Source organism: Amphiprion ocellaris, chromosome 24 (genome assembly GCF_022539595.1).
Source record: "Amphiprion ocellaris isolate individual 3 ecotype Okinawa chromosome 24, ASM2253959v1, whole genome shotgun sequence".
NCBI classification, from domain to species: Eukaryota; Metazoa; Chordata; class Actinopteri; family Pomacentridae; genus Amphiprion; species Amphiprion ocellaris.
This window is the reverse complement of record NC_072789.1, coordinates 21,299,943-21,316,300: the sequence shown is the minus strand read 5'-3', so window position 1 is coordinate 21,316,300 and position 16,358 is coordinate 21,299,943. Positions and strand designations below refer to the sequence as shown.

General features: G+C 37.9%; 1 protein-coding gene across 2 annotated transcripts in view; it reads right to left on the bottom strand.

Annotated features, from left to right (window-relative positions):
• nlgn4xa (neuroligin 4 X-linked a) overlaps positions 1–16,358 on the bottom strand; it is a 111,549-nt gene that overhangs the window by 80,708 nt on the left and 14,483 nt on the right. The window lies entirely within an intron of this gene.

The window sequence follows — 16,358 nt, the reverse complement described above, 5'->3', positions numbered from 1 at the left end:
ACTTTTGCAGATTAATCTGTGTTATTCAACACAGGACATTTTGTTAACTTTTAATAATGTCAGAAGATTTAGCGGTATTGCATCTGACAGCATTTACCAACACATCTAACACAAAAAACAGCAAAAATTATGTATATATCAATAAATAAATGATATATTTATGAACAAAATAAACTTTCAGATGCAGTTTTTCCAAATTGGATTAAAGAGAAATCAACTACAACAATGCTGCAACCATTTTCACCACAGTAGTACTTTAGTACAGTTTTAATTGAGCTTAACAAGAAAAAATGGGATCTCAATAATTAGTAGAAGTATGCAAAAAAAAAATGTAAGACAGCTATCACACTAAAAAAACTCAATCATCTACAAAAATGGAAATATAACTGCATAAACTAATGCACAGGATAAATGGTTTTGGAATGCAAAATAAAGTAGGAATGATAATCGCTGGGAGAAAATACAAGTCTGAGGGAAGCACAATTAAGAAAACACAGCAAATTATGCACATATTGATTTACGGATGGAGTGGTTTTGGAATAAAGTCGAGCAGAGATACAAACCCTCCCCCCCCCAAAAAAAACCCAAACACAATCTTGAAGAAAGTCAGAAATGAAAATGTGCCCACACTGATTCCATGTTGATTTGTATCACTCACTATATGTCTCCAGCGGTAGCTTGAAGACAGCTTGATGGCAACCAAGTGCTGCATGTCACAAGATCACAGACTCCAAATGTCACCTCCTGACTGTTGTTTTATCTGTTGCCTTTGATGCAACGCTGAGCACACCGAGAGAAGAGGAGTTTACGACACAGATACCACTTCTTTGTCTGTCTGCAGTGACCCAACCTGAAGTGATTTCCTTCCACCTTTCCCTGCATATGACAGCCTGTCATAACTCCATCTGCCTTGCAGAGGCACTTTGAGCACAGGAAATCCATTTAAAGCTGAAAAGAGGGCAACAGCTCCGGTCTTGGTAGAAATGTGGCCTTTAGCATTCATAAATATAATCGGTAGAGTCACTGAACAGTCAGTTTTTTTGTCTAAATAGCATGGAAATCACATCTTTTTCAGTGGCATATATTAAATAAATGAACAAATGAAGGCTTTGCACATAAAAAAACACTGTACAAATCAGGTTGAAACAGGAAATCCAAGAGCAGTGTTATGTACTACTGCTGCCTCTACCACGTCTTAACCAAGACTGCCAAATTTTAAGTTTTTCAAAATGTATTGTGACGTAACAAACCCCTTAAACAATATTATTAAGAAACACTACATAGCTTTCTATGCAGATGATACCCAGCTATGTTTATCTATGAAGCCATATCTTTAAGACATAAAGGACTGGATAATTCAGACACAATGTAATTGAATGTATTTGGGCCAAAACTTCTAAGAAAAAAAAAAAACAAACTCAATAACCAAATGGTTAAACAGGAAATCCAAGAACAAACTTATGTACTACTGCTGCTTCTACCACGTCTTAACCCAGACTGACATATTTTAAGACTTTCAAAATATCTGTAATGGAAGAAACCCCTTAAGCGATATTATTAAAAAACACTGCATACTTTTCTATGCAGATGATACCCAGCTATATTTATCTAAGAAGCCAGACGAAACAAATTAATCAGTCAAAAGATTGTGTATTTTGAAGAAATGAAGGTCTGGATGACAATTCAGACACAACATAGATTGATTATGTACATTTTGTTGTTTTCTTAAATTAGATTAGATTTCTTATTTTGCCAACAAGTTAGTATATACTACTATATTAACATACCGGCAAAAAAAAGAAATGCTAATCTAACGTCAGGCACAACATAATTTAATGTATTTAGTCCTACACTTCTCAATAAAACAAACTGCATAACAAGATGGTTACACTGGATGCCATTGCCATTAAGCAATATTATTAAGAAACGCTGCATATTTTTCCATGCAGATGATACCCAACTCTATTTATCTATGAAACCATATGAAATAAAACAATTAGTCAACATGCAAAATGCTGCAGCAAGAATATGAATTAACAAGATCATACTTCTCCCATATTCTCTTGACTGACTATGTTAAATCCAGAAGAGAATTTAAAATCATCCTCCTCATATAAAAAACTAGGGCTGGGACTTTAATGCGTTAATTTCGATTAATTAATTACAGAAAAATAACACGTTAAAAATAACGCATTTAATAGCCGCTTTCTCAGTTCCCTCATTTCTGGTACACCAATAACTCTGATGAGAGCTACCGCCAGTAGGTGGCGGTAATGAACTTAAAGTCTGTTTGCAGCCCTGAAGAAGACACACAAGCGTGACGTCAGCGCACAAGGTTGTCTGTTGAACAGTGAAGGAAGATGAGACCACATTGAGCTTGTTTTGCAGAAAGTTTTCTATTAAAAATTTTCCCGATGACAGCTTGGATAAGAGAGTGGTTGTGTTCAAATTGTGCAACAAAGAGTTTTCTGATCACCGCAGCACTTCAAGCCGACGGTATCACCTCAATGTAAAACATGTTGCTGTTAGCACCAGAGCTAATGTTAGCTACGGCGGTCCTGCTAATGGCTAGCGGTGTAGCCATCCCATAATAGACCACTTCAGAAGACATTGAAAGTGCTTGAGTTTACAAAACATCTTAAAATGTTGAATATAGTACGTATAATTGCACTTTGAGTGTGCAGTAATCTGTGAATGTAGCAGACAGATGAAAAATGCAAATAAATAGAAATGAAACAAACATTTTTTTTTGTTTAAGTTATTACACTGTCAAAGAGGCAGAGCCTCGGCAGAATAATAACTTAAACCACAAAAATGTTTGTCTTTTAATAACTTAATTATAAACTTTTAGTTTATGAAATTAATTTTTTAAATCGCGTCCACCACTATAAAAAACCCTTAATGACCGAGCTCCATTGTGTTTTTCAGACCTCATCGTACAATATCATACCATTAGAGTTCTTCACTCTCTGAATTGAGGCTCATTTGGAATCTGTAGAGTTTCAAAAAGTAGGATGATTGACAAAGACCCCATTTGTTTTAAATGTCATTGGATGTGTTTTCCTGAATGAAAATAATGTCTCATTAGTGTATTACACTAACTTATTCTGCCTTGGTAGCGTGATTATGATAATACCAGTGTTGCAATTCTGGTTTTTCATGTCCTCAGCTGACTGTTTGGTGATTACACATTCAGTGTTGGAAAGACTGATGACCTGCAGCCTGACCTCTGATTGGATTTCTTAGGGGATTAAGCCTTGCCATCGTTACAATAACACCTGTTTGCCTGGATGGCTGTATAATTCTAAATGGTGTGAAGAGATTGTCAGATTGAGGGTGTGACCACCAGCAGTCCAGCTTCTGGCAGCAAGAATGACACCATCATAGCCATGAGCAGATTCAGTGTGGAGAATAAGTCAACAATTACGCCATAGAGAACATTCATTTGGGCTACATTTGATATTGAATTGCAGTTAACGATGTTACTAATGATTTGAGGACAGGATATGGGATTTATTTTTGTGGGAGGAGATGGCTGGTGAGGACCTCAGATTACATCTGACTGAAGAGCAGCTCCACCTGTCTTCAGTCTCAGATGATTAACCTGAAGCTCCACACTTGCACTCCAGCCCTCGTTCTGCTTCCAGCCTACCTTCCTGTCTGATTGGACCACCACCCGTTTCCCTCCACCAATCAGACTGCAGCAATCACCACACCTGGGTGCAAACTCGAGCAGCTGTGAATGAATGTGAGCAGCTCACCTCAGTGTCTGTTTTGCAATTATTCTTTGGGGAGTTACTTGTTGACACTGTAGCTTCCAACAATAGTTACTAGCTCTGAGTTGATATTTATATGTTCTGAGGCTCTCGTTTGTATAGCTTTGCACAAATTTGTCAATGATTTTGTTAGCCATATGTGTTGCTACCTTGTCTTTAAGTTTGTCTCGGGAGCTTAGTTGTGTTCTTTTAGTATTTTGTCTTGGGAAGTTGCTAGTTTGGTTTTTTTTGGTTCTTCAATTTAGCATCACCCACCAGCTCGGTTTTCTTTGGTTTGGTAAAGCAATTTATTGCTTATTTACCAAGATCACCTGGTTTTATGGTCTTCCCTTTAACCGTAGCAAAGTTGGAATGTAACAATGGAATTCATCCCCATTTTTCATTTACTCTCTGTTACGTCCTCTGGTTGTCATGTGGTTGGTAATGGACTCAGTACAGCCTCCGTGTGGGGAGATGGCTTGTGGAGACTATATTGATCACAGCTGGCCAGTGGCATGCTCAGACATTTTGGGGAGCAGGTGCTCGGTGGATAAAAAAAAAGGGCACCTTGTGCAGCATGTAGAGCCACTGGCTGCCTTAAATCGAGCTTGTTAAGCAGGCAGGCAGTTGGCTAATTTAGGCAGGGTTGTTTAGTGCTGCATGAGACAGGCTACTGCACAACAGAGACAAATAAATGCACTGTGTGGCCTGGCAACTGAGGCTTACAAACAATACACTTGATTCATTTACGTGTTACCTGGTAGCTGAAGCACTAGTTTTATTTAATTAATTCTGTGTGCTAGTCATTGGGTTTCTGTTGTTTGATGTGGTGTTGCTATTGTGTTTAGATTTGGCTAAGGAGTTTAGCTATTTTGCTTTTGCTGAGCTAGTTTCAAAACTCTGCTAGCCTTTGGTTTTATTTGGTGCTTTGATTTAGCACCATCCACCAATCTTGTTTTTCGTTGTTTGGTCACTTTTATGTTAAATTTGTCACTGAGCAGTAAATTGCTTTTACCTAAACCAATGACAACTGGATGTTTTTGTTACACCAAGATGACCCTAAAGGTTGGGTCAAAACACTGTTTATTTCCAGCATACTGGAATTATTCCTGCCATCTATGTTATGTGACCACCCCTAAGCTGCTTACCTCTGCTCCCTACTCAATAGCTTTATCCAGTAGATTCAACTGATGATGAAAGATACTTTAATACATGACACCATGATTTGAACAATGTTTCTATAAATGCTGGAGTGCTGCTGATTTAATATTGATAGTTTGTAGTTTGAAATTGGAAAATGTGGACCATCTTGAGCAGATAAAGATTTTGTGGAATTGTTTTTTTTTTGTGATCTTATTTACATTACTCCTGGGTCCCTGCATGGTAACCAGGCAATGAGTGTGGTTACTATTAGTATTAAATATTGCAGAAGAACTCGAGAAGATTAAAAATGCCTAAATTAAAACAAATCAAACAATGAAATACTCTTGCCATATGCATTTCCTTTATTTGTCTGATTTTCCATGTCAGAATAAACAAAAATTTGTATACTGCTGCTGCCTCTACTATGTCTTAACCAAGACTGGCATATTTAATTTTTTTTTCAAAATGTCTTGTTATGTAAGAAACTCCTTAAGCAATATTATTAAGAAACACTACATAATTTTCTATGCAGACGATACCCCAGCTATATTTATTTATGAAGCCATGTCTTCAAGACATAAAGGACTGGATATTTCAGACACAATGTAATTTAATGTATAAACTCGGGCTGGGATTTTAACGCGTTAATTTCAATTAATTAATTAATTACAACGAAAATGACGCGTTAAATAAATTAACGCATTTTCTCAGTTCCCTCATTTCTGGTACACCAGTAACTCTGATGAACACTCCAGCCCAGTAGGTGGCAGTATTGAACCTAAAGTCTGTTTGTAGCCATGAAGAAGAAGCACAGTAAGCTCTGAGTGAAGTCAGGCACTGGTGAACAGTGAAGGAAGATTAGATTGAGCTTGTTGGGCAGAAAGTTTTCTTGTAAAAATCTTCCTGATGACAGCTTGGATAAAACCGTGGTTGTGTTCAAATTGTGCAACAAAGAGTTTTCTGATCACTGCATCACTTCAAGCCAACAGTATGACCTCAATGTAAATCATGCTGCTGTTAGCACCAGAGCTAATGTTAGCTACGACAGTCCTGCTAACGGCTAACGGTGTAGCCATCCCATAATAGAACACTTTTCAAGACAGTGCTTGAGTTTACAAAAAGTGTTAAAATGTTGAATATAATTGCTATAATTGCACTGTTTGCAGTAATCTATGAATGTAGCAGACATGAAAAATGCAGATAAATATAAATGAAACTAACATTTTTGTTGTTTAAGTTTTTACTCTGTCGAGGCTCCGGCTCCTTGGAGGAGGAATAACTTAAACAACAAAAATATCTGTCTTTTAATAACTTAATTCAAATTTTTTTGTTTACACATTTTGTAAACATGTATATGTCTATTCATTGATTCAACTGTCAACCACAATTTTATTTGAATTGAAAAACTTCACTTATTGTGTCAAATATTGTTAGTGGACAAAAGTGTGACTAATTGTGATTAATTAATTACAACACTTGTAATTAATTAGATTAATTTTTTTTAATCGTGTCCCACCACTAGTATAAACACAAAACATTGTGTTTTAAAGGGCTGTTATCAATCTACTGTAATCCTATCATGTAGCTAAATATAGCAAATCGTAGTTTATATTGTAACTTAAGTGACAACACGAATACAAGTCTTAGCTAATTACTATCAGAGATTTTTCACAGGCAGCTACAGAATGTTCTAAAGTAATTATTACAGTTTAATGTAAAAATATGTAATAATGTGCAAAATATCTCACTTCATTTCATTGTCTGACATTTATTATCTGCATTTTTTATGTATGTAGGTTTTCAAATCTTCCAATCTCCTGAGATGTACAGTGAAATTATGCAAATTTAGTTCAAGTTAAGATTACTGTTTTGGATTGATGCAGAAAACAGGCAAATTCTGCAGTTGATTGACATTTTTATGACAAGAAAACACACAAAAGCAGCTAAGAAACATAAATGTATAAGGCTTATGTTAGTTGATTTTATTCCATGAATATGCAGCAGTCAGTGTTTTGAATGCTGCTCACATTTGGACCTCAGGCTCCACCAAATAAAGCTGAAGTGCTGACTTTACACCCAGCAAAATTACATCACCCCTTCATGAGTTTAGCATTGAGATGTGAATAAATAAAACTGAAGTGCAGCTGCTTGGAAAAATGCAGTCTTTAGAGCCATTTTCACTCCAGTTTATCTCATTTTATCTTCAGCGTTTAAAGTGCCGCAAAAGAGTATTTTAATTTAAGGAACAGCTTGCTCCGATACAGCACAGGAAAAAAAGCAGAAAAATGCTTCGGCTTTAGAGTTTAGAATAAATCACAGCTTGCTGTTGACACACTGAGCGGCTGCTTGTAGAAAGGCGTATGAAATGAACAGGCAGCTTTAGCTCCATGTCTTACATTGGAGCAGTAAAACGGAACCAATGTGGGGAAGATGTCGACAATTAAAACATGGAGGTGAGGCGGTCGTGGTTTTGTCTAAGTCTATGAGAAAAGCCCCCTGAGGAAACATCTCTACTCTGATTAATTCACTCCAGCTGCATGCCACCTCCCCGGTCTTCTACAGAGGCAGATAAAACCAGCTTTACTGCCTTTAAACCTCGCACATACACACTCCAAACTAGCCTCTCTTTCTTTTAATTCCATCCATATCCCTCATAGCCCCTTCCTTCTCTTTATGCACACAAATGAAAAGAGCTTTCTGGGGGCATTTCAGCTGCAGACAGCCAGCACCTTGTCTGCTGGGCCAATGGATTTAGCGAGAAATTTGTAAAAGGCTACGACAATGCAGTCATTTGAGCGTGCTTGGTGTGGGCCGCAGTGGATTTTCCTCTTTCAGCTTTCAAATCAGATGACAAAGAATAGCCGTCGCTTAATGTGTCAACCCACTTGAGGTGCAGTAAAACTATAAATCCTGCCCTGATCCTCAGCTGGCGGGATATTTGGACATTTCACTGGATTTCTGAAAAGGCTAACTCAGGGGATAAAAAGATGATGGACAGCGAGGGGAGCTCTAACTGGGACAGACGTGTCACTCCCTGCTGAGCTGAGACTGGTGAGGCACATTATTACAACTCTTTTTATCCACTGCTCTGTACTCTTTTGTTTCTCTGTACTCTGTTTGCAAAAACAGCACATAACGTGAAATAGAGTCTACAAACTGTTGCTTGGTCCATTTACCAAGCCGAGGACGTTGAATAAGCCTCACATAGTGTATTTGGTTCACATGACATTCTCAGAAGTCGACGTCAGGTGGTTTAAAGCCACTATTTTCCTAGAGGTTCAGTTTGTCTCCAAAGCACCCACTGCTTTCAAAGTTCCATTAAAAATAGCTTAGAGATATAGTGCTGCTTGGACTAATGTAGTGTCATGTTCTACAATATCTGCTCTGATGAAAACTTTTCAAAACTCTGCTGTATAAATGGATGTTTTGAAAAAATTACATTTGTTTTTGGACATTTGGTATTGAGGACACACTGTATGATGCTTTTAACAACAAATGAATATTACAGGAAAGAAAAATGCTCAGAAACCAGCCAAGGAGCTTAGCATGTTGTTAGCCCTGATTTTTTTTTTTTTTTTTTTACAAGATGATGGGCTGCTTTTGCATTGTAAAGCAAGGTACCAATTAACGGCAAGCAGGGGCAAATCAACCTTTGTTGTTTACTTCAGGAACTTGTAGGTAATTTTGACCTTTGAGCTTGTTCCAAGTGAAGGAACAATCACTTAAGGGACATTTTTTGTGGAATTTCTTTTCACATTTTTGATGTCTTTTTGACATTTATGCTATTTGAACATAGCAGCGTTGCCCTTTCAAACACAGTCACCAACAATGTAAAAGTCACCATATAGCAGAATCCATCTTGGTTCCTTGCACTGTTTTATTTCCTACATACTCATAGAACGTCCAATAACTACTATTTGTTGTGGTTTTGAGGCAACATCGTGGTCAAAACATAAAAGTATTACCTCATAATCCTACAATGGAACCAGAAAGACTAAAAGGACTGATTAGGAAAGTGTTCCTGTTGTGTTCTTGGTAGGTATAAAGGCATCTACAGAAACCTATAGCTTGAGGATAATACACTGTATATTTTAATTATTGAGCCAATTGTCTGATGCAGTAACTGTTCACCACTCCTGCAAATATTAGCGCATTTAACCAGCAAAATTCAAAACTACCTACAATATTTGTCTCGATGTGCCAGGAAAAAATGTTGGGATTCTCCAGAGTTATTTGGACTTTTGCCAAACCTAAGAAAAAGCTGGCGTTGTTTTCCAATGATCTCACTGTAGAGCAACAGCTCAGGCGTTCGCTGTGCAAAAAAAAAGAAAGCATTCAAGTTGGTTATGATCACAGCGACACGTCAGAAGATGTAAATAAGTAATGAAGTTACTGCTGCTGTGCCACCTGCGTAAGTCGTGCACAGCCCTTCTTCTTAGTTTGGAGGCAAAGCTGTCTGATGCTACAGCTGTTGAGAGAAAGACGATATTCTACATTTTGTTTGTTCTTGAGATGTTGTCTGATGGCAGATTTAAACAGGTGCAGGTGAGTTGCCGAAGCTGTCAAGCTGATGGAGACGGAGCAGGTTTGGATGTCAGGAAGCTGAGTATAGAACCGGTGTGTTTTTAAGCCATTGTCAGTTATTTATCTAATGGCAGCTTGACAGACTGCATGAGGAGGTTTAAGTGTAGTGACAGGAAGATACATTTCAATTCCATCACCACAATTCATAAAGAGGTAAAAAGGTAAACGATACAATTTTCTGCGGTTCTGGGTGCCTTATTTCTGTTTAAAAAGGCTGTTTCCCTTTTAAGTCTGATTATTAATATGTTTCTTTTATAGCAGAGTTTGTCATTTTCCCAGAATTCAAGTATTTTATAAAAGGATGCTCTTTCTATTGGTATCAGTTTTCTACAGAACAGCATATGTTTTGTTTAATCTGAGTTTAACAGCAATTTAAGATCAAATGAAGTTTGCTGCACAACACAAAAATGAAGAAGTAACTTTTGAAAAGCCTAAACGCAAAGTGCGCCTCGCACATATAAAGTAGTGTCATTTGCGTACAGGTACTACTCCAAATATTTCAATCAATCAGTCACACTTTGTTTATGTAGCATGTTTCATACAAATGAAATGTAACACATTGTGCTTTACAGATGACACAATAAAACAATACAAACAAAACAGCCTCCACGACATTGCACCAGCAATTAGACTTGTCCATTTGCAAAAGTGGCAAGGAATTCAGAGACACTCTGCAGCAAAAAAAAAAAAAACAAATGCAGTCTCAGATAACTTGACTTATAATGGCCAGGAAAGTATTTGCAATACATATCAAAGCAACAGTACAGTGAGTGTGACATGACTGTTACTATGGTGACAGAATCATTGCTGTGTGAACACTGAATTTATGGTTTCCAATGATCATGAAAGGGATTCAGAAACAAAAAGTTAGACATAACTTCCTGCCTCTAAGACTAAAAATGCCACTTTGAGAGACTTGCTGGTACACCTTTCAATGACATTACACAAAGGACACCTGAGCCTTCCACTGTCTGTATGCAACTGTTTTCAAAATCCTCATTGCTACACAAAACAGCAACAACCTCCAAGTACATGCAGAAAATATCAAGTTTTGACGAATGCTTGGCTCATGCAACAACCCTACTTGATTTTGTTGGTGAATTTAACATTTTAATGATAGTGCTAACCTCCACGTGTGCAATTTTCCACAAAAACAACTACCCTAATACTATCTTTTTGGATCACCATCACTACATCCTGGGCTTTGCATCACCCAGGACAGTTGTTATAGGTTAAAAAAACACACAAACGAGCCATTTAGGTTTAACAAGGTGCCACCAGACCATTCTCAAGCACTGCTGACATAGTACTGTGGAGGAAGGTCTGGCCATTCCAGACTATCTGAGCTTTGGTGTTTCTGTGTCTAAACAAGACACTCAATAGTTCAAATTCAGAGGGTCTTCTTCCCCCAGCCATTTCTAAAGTGATACCAAAGAATATGTCCACATTTTGTGAATGAATCAGACAAAAACGCACTGTTGGTGAAGCTTCACTAACTTGGTAACAAACAAATTACATTTCCTACTTCTTCAAAATTAATAGCATGGACAGTTATGCAACACAGCTCTAAAATAGCTGAACAAAATCCTCAGTAAACAATAAAATAGGGCTGATGTATAATGATAGGAGTGAAACTAAACTCCAAACCATAGAGAATCTGGTAGAAGCCTCAAAAGTGCTAATAAATCAACACAGACAGACTTATATGCAGAGCACAAAAATGCACTTAAAGAGGCATGAAAACAAACTGTATTACACATTTGTGGTATGGATTTCTTGTTGTCAGTGCAGTCCTACTCGTGCACAATAACGTTTTCTTTTCTATTTTTTTTTTTTTTTTTTGGAGATACTGAATCATTGAGAAAAGCTCCCAACTGTGCACCGATGCAGGATTGTGAGATTATCCCTCTCCTGCACTTTTTAATCTACCATGTACTCAAGAGCTCAGACTAAATTTAGCGCGGAGCTGTCAGAGATCTCAGCCAGACACACACATTAATGTACCTCCTGATCCTTCCTGCACTTGTCCAGCTCTGCTTCCTAAAAACAACCCTGACCCCCGAAACCACTGGGGTTATGTTCAACACACTGTGCTTTTAACAAGAACACACACTGAGTCCTGGCCGTGGCAGCTACCGCAGAACCTGGACGGGTTAAGTGCTCGGCTGGTACAAATTTCCCACTCAATTCAAGTCACAAGTGCTCACTCAAAAAAGGGGAGTGTGGAAAACAAGTCATTAGAAATGAGCTTTTTGCCTGACAGCAACCCAGAACCTCGCATTCTGCACTTTCTTTGATTTTAATCTTACATCACTCTTGGTTAACAGCACTCTTATCAGTCGTAGCACAAAACAACGCAGACTGGAACCACTCTCAGCGATTTGACAAGAGGCTTTCTTTTGGACAAACTATTGTTCACTGTTAGGATTTATTATTTTGTAAAGGCACTGCTAGCCTAACACTGAAATTGATATCACATAGGGGTATTACAATATTGATATTAATAACCATTTATTGTGCAATTAATGCATGGGTTGTGCTTAATCTTTCAAGGGGGAGATATGCATTCATTTCGTATACACAGATTTCTTTGGTGGGTTTTTAGTTTTTGCACAAATAAAACAAGGCATTTAGCACTGTTGGAAATTTTTACAGGTAATTTTTGTAACATTTTATAACATTATATGGACAAATTAATAATTAATCAATTAATGGAGAAAATGGTTTTAAATTACAGATGCTATCAATTTCAATGTCTCATGACAGTTTGGACAGAACAGCAGCCTTCAGCTGAAATCTGGTACAACTGTGTCCCACCAGTGGCGTGATCATGGATGTGCCCAGACAACAGCTGACCTCTGCCTCGCAATTAGCCTTAAAACCATCTATAAAGATAAACATAGATACTATCATCAACTTATTGCGTTTGTTTAACTGCTATGTAATGGATGCAAACATAGTCGAGGCTAAATAGCTAAGCTAACACTAACACACCACTGTTAAGAATCAAAACATCTCTGACAATTACCTGTCTTCTCAAACGTAGTCACCGTTGACTGTGACTACAATGAAGACAGGTTATTTGTTACTGGATCGCAGTGTAGGCTTGCAAAGTCAGGAACAGCACTTGCATGTTTACAGTGCGCCAACGTTGCGGAACGGCTGTGCAGACGTTTTATGGTGACACAATGACGCGGCTCCAACTTAGCTCCTTGCCAATGGAAAAACAATCCGGTTCTGAGGAGGCACGAGATTTGAACCAAAAAAGCACTGGCACTTAACTAGAACCACACTAGCACCTGGTTCTCTTTGGTCAAAAAGAAGCTACAGAGGTTTTGCTATGCCTCACAGTATACTCCTATTCCCTTATAAAGTAACAGCAAGCTGCACGTAAACTGTTCATTTAAGGTGGGAAACCATAACAATCCTCCCTATGGGATACCGTCAGTGCCTGCATCCCATCACTGCTAACAAAGGGGAAGAAATGATAGGTAGAGCGTGGGGCAGGAAGTGTTAGAAAGGAGGGTTCTTTTCACAGGGTGCAGCATATGGAATATATCATATCTAGGCACCAATCATAGGGAGAACTGAGTCTAAACCATGGTTCATCCCCACCTCCTAGCCATTCACATTTCATCATTTGAATTATATGCGTATGTCCTATAGTCAATCACATTGCACCATGTCGAAGAACATGTTGTGTTCATATCAAACTTCATCCTTTTCTGGGAGGCTGTTCCAAACAGAAGAGGTCCTTGTATAAGATTTTTGAGACACTGATATTAGAAAATAAACAGCTTAATTTGATAGAAGCAGTTTGTCTTCTGTCTCAAATAACGAACACTTGATCCCACATCACTGACGCCAAAATGAAGGGATCTCTGAAGAGCTGCCAGGTAATTACTGCAAGGAAACAACTTTATTTCTGCCATATTACTCACTGAAAAGAAGAAAATCAAAATTCACTGTGAAAAAAGAAAAACATTTGTTTCTTACTACATCCAATAATTTCTCAGCTTTTGTGTTTTAGTATAAAGCTACTTTGTCTGATGAAGTCCAACTAACATCGCAAATAAAAGGTGTAAAAACCCTAAGGCCAGTAACCTCCTAAATTAATTAATTAACTATCAGAGAATTACTGGACCAGCTCTCCATCCAACAGGTCCGGTCCCTATAGCCCAGAGGGAATCTAGCCCTGGTGGGATTCTGAGGAACGATTAAGCTGGTCAGAGCGAGGAAATTCGCCTAGCGTCTAACTGCCTCCATTCAGACTATCAGTCTATCCTGCTTCCTCTGATAATTAATTTAACTGAGTAGCCCCTTTTGAGTGGTTACATTAATTACCAGTCATGTCTGTTAACGGCAGCTTTCCTCTCATGGGTTTGGCACTTGGTAAGTTGCTAGGTTAAAGTTTAGAGGTTTGGACATGAATAACCCCTGGGATAGGTTTAAAAAAGGCCACCCTCGACTAGTAACCATCCAGAACCTGTTTAGATGTAATGCACACATTAATCTGACTTTTTACCAGAGAAGATATTCATAATTACTTAATCATTGTGATAGAGATAAAGTGAATTGCCAAACTTTTGAATGGTAGTGTAGGTGTGCTCACTCTCTTACCGTTGTGTATGTTTGTTGTTGCCTTTAATGTGCCCATCTGCTGCTGAGTACACAGCAGACAGCACATGGCAGCTATATTCAGTGCTATTTTGCAGTACTATCCTGCATGTTTACTAGAATCATTACTACAAAATCCCTGTCAGTTTTCTCAAGTGCATTTTGGATATGTCTTTAACACGGATCCCATCATTATGACCCCACCACTGTGTCACTGACATGGTTTTGCCTTCCAACAGCAGATTAGTAGAAGTAGTTAAAATGTCATCTGGGGACGTCCTGAGCAGATGTAGAAGATCAGGATTGGGGTCAGTCAACGCATTTTTAAACTGATTGTTATCAGCATTAATCTAAGCCGGACTCTTTGTTTACATTCATTGTCACACTGGAGCATAATTTGTAACTTGGGGGGGAAAGTTTAACATTTTTTCCTGACAGTCCGCGCTATTATTGATGATATTTGATGAGTTAGTAGCGCAAATTAACAATGCTCTCTGCTTACCAGTAGAAACTGTTCGTAGTTCCAGTGACCACCTCTTTCATCACTACACTATTAAACAGTAAGATTAGCAACCAGGTGCTACAGCTAATCTACAATACATGTGGTGTGTATCATCTGGGAAAATCAGATTAGCAGATACTAACTATGAAATGAGTTGGATCAATCAGTGATCAAGGAAAAACAGAAATTTGATCAGGACTTTCCTAGTTGCGTGAGTTTGCGATAGACACAAGGTTGACTGTTTCATAGATTAAAAACTCAAATTTTAGATGCATACAAATAATCAACAATATGGAACATTACTAATAGCTTTTGGATCATGAAAAGATCATTTCTGCATCTCTTAAGTAAAGTACGCTGTCTTGTAGAAGTATTTGCAGCAGGTACTGTTCTTGCTATGTATACTTGTCCACCTCTTTTTGTATTTCAGTTTGTCATATCAGGTTTTGCTATCAAAATAGCTGGCCACCACTGTAAATATTATTGCATTTAAGCAGCAAAACTGAAAGTGCTCTGTAATAATCCGTTTCATACACCTGGAATTAAAAAAAAAAAAAGATGGTCCAGAAGAAACAACATTTGCTGAAAATAAAAACATATGGACAGCTCTGACGGTGGTGAGTTCATCCTGTAATTTCACTGTTGTGACTTTACAAGCGGCTGCAGCTGTCGGCTTGTTGAAAAGCGTTTAGGTTAATAAGTCTCCATATGATCACAATGATGTCAGAAGATTGAAACAATCAAAGAAGTTGCCTGCTGTGCCACAAGTGTAAAGTACACACAGCCCCTCTTTGCAATTTGAAAACAGTATCGATCGTCCTGCTGTGTGATGCTACAGCTGTTTAATAAAGGCTACATTCTATGTGTGATCCTTGTCTGAAATTGGATTTCAAGATTTGTATGTGAGCTGGTAGTGCTATGATACTGAAGGAGATTATATTTTTTAGTAGTTCTCAACAGTATAAAACCATCATTGCAAATCATAGAATTAATTCAATTAGCACAACTGAGAATTGTAGTTTTGTTTTTTTATGTTGCTAAATTGACAGTCATCCAATCTGTACTAATCTAAAAAGCTTGCAGCAGGGTGCAGACAGTTTCTGCTGCAGGTCTGATGATACTACAACATTTATATTACTGGCTACAACAGACAAAAGAACATCTTTTCAGACTTCTGTGCAAATTCTCAGTCGTCCAGGTTGTGGTAATCCATAGGAGCTTTATACTAAAAAGCAACTGGACTTCTCTTTTAGGTTCTTGAAGATGATTCATCTCACATCCAAGAGGTGTTTTCAGTTCCAAAGCCTCTTTAATGAGAAGTGAAACAATGTGAAGCTTCAGTTCTGAAGAAGCATCTTGCATAAGAAGTGAAACATCTTCAAGAACCTAAAAATTTAAGACTTTTTGACTGAATTCAGCCTTTGTTTGTGAAACATCTGATGCCCTGCAGATACTCATTTCATCAGGACAATAACAGAGTCATGCCTAAGTAATCACTCGGTGTTTCTCTTCTTCATACGTCTGGTCACACTACATTTAGTTTGACAAAATTTCCCCAGCAGTCTCCCTACAAAAAAAAGTCCTATTTTCAATGCAGAAAACAAATAAATATTGATAATTAGCAGTTTGTTGTGTGGGAGTGAGATAATGCATGAAACACAGTGAACAGACAAACTCAGTTGTCCATCACCAGACAAAGTGTTTCTTCTGGTTGACTGGTTGAGAACATGAGCGCGGTCGAAACTGCCCAAAACACT